Source organism: Sinocyclocheilus grahami, unplaced genomic scaffold, assembly GCF_001515645.1.
Source record: "Sinocyclocheilus grahami isolate Dianchi unplaced genomic scaffold, SAMN03320097.WGS_v1.1 scaffold460.1, whole genome shotgun sequence".
Classification (NCBI taxonomy): Eukaryota; Metazoa; Chordata; class Actinopteri; order Cypriniformes; family Cyprinidae; genus Sinocyclocheilus; species Sinocyclocheilus grahami.
Window position 1 is genome coordinate 397,593 of NW_015505639.1, and position 1,762 is coordinate 399,354.

Genomic DNA, 1,762 nt, shown 5'->3' on the forward strand with positions numbered 1-1,762 from the left:
AAGAGTGAAAAATTTAAGGGGGTCTGAATACTTTCCGTACCCACTGTATTTGCTTTCAGATGGTACAGTACACTGGTCATTGCTTTAGTGCGGAGAATGAGGCAGGTCTGTGTAAAGAATATTAATCCATCACTAATTAGTGCCTGCGGTAGTGTATTATATTCATGATTCATCAGACCTGTACAGCGTCCTGTAGTTCCTGCACATTGTTCAGAGTCTCACGTCTGCAGAGAGAAAGTCAATTAATCAAACCCAAATACTGGGGTTAGATCAGAACTGACATATGAAATAATAGTCAGAAAAAGAGCAGTTGTTTGAAACTTTAGACAAAATCGACAAAAAATCCAAAAAGAAAACCTTTTGCATACTTGGCTTTTTTTTTTTTTGCCAAATTGCGTTGAAATTGAAAATATAGTCATTTGCATGATTCATGTAATTTAATGTGACGAGACAAGGGCTCGACTTTTCCATTGTGCGTTTTCAACATCTTAGGCATATGAATAAGACTGAAAACAAAAAAACAAACATTATTACCACTGTCCAAAAGTTTGGAATTTTTTAAAAAGTTTTTAAAGTCTCTTATGCTCTGCTTAAGGCTATATTTATTTAATTAAAAATACAGTAAAACATAAATATTGTAAAATATTATTACAATTTAAAGAACTGTTTTTTATTTATTTTAATGTATGTTAAATGTAATTCGTTCCTGCGATGCAAAGGCAAACTCTTTTTCTCATCCCCAAACTTTTGAACAGTATTTTAAAGTAGATATGAAGAATAGTCCATGATTAGAACATAACATACAGTATATAAAGCAAAACATCAAACAACGAATCCATCACTACTAATTAGTGCCTGTGGTAGTGTATTATATTTGGTATATTGAGCCGCTTGTGATTCATCAGATCTGTACAGCGTCCTGTAGTTCCTGCACATTGTTCAGCAGCTCTTTATTCTCTAACCAAAAAAAAAAAAAGTGTGTGTATATATATTTGGATATTGAAATTCTTGGATTGAAATAGATTTTAAATGCTTTAAAATATATTTATTTTAAATATAATAATAATAATAATAAAAAAAAAATATATATATATATATGTACAACAAATATATTGGTACAAAATATATTTACATATGTTTTGGAACATATTTTAGCTAATTTTTTGTGGCTTTTTTTTCATTTTATGAATTGTTTGCTGTATGGGTTAGCAAAACAGCAGATTTCTCATTAAGATTCAAGCAGTGATTTGTGTCCGTGTGTGTGTTTGAGGAGTTTGGATGACGCAAACACTATAACCATAGAAACAGAAGATTTTACACCATCAATTTGCCACACTGGGGATAAAATCGCTACTCGGCGTCTCACCTGGGACCGGATGAGGTTTGAGCGCCGCAGTTTAAACACAATCCATTTCACTCATTCACTTACTGAGTCAATTTGCATGTGTTTTTCCCTCATAGAGACGGTGTAATTCCTCACATTAGAGCCTCTTTGCTATTCATGAATTTCCACAGCAGGGTTTAGCTGCATTTAGAAGGCGAGCACACATGCTTTACATGCTTTGCTTCGTTTAAAAATGTAAAACTATTTCTAATTGCTAGATAATTACTATGCAGGCCGTGTTTGTGAGTTAACATGAACTGAGAGGCTACATCGAATATATGTAGTTTTAAAAATTCACGTTACACCTCAGGACTATGTAAAGCGAACATGTAAAGGAAAAGAAAGTGCATTGAAAGGATGAAAAATAACAAGTTGCAT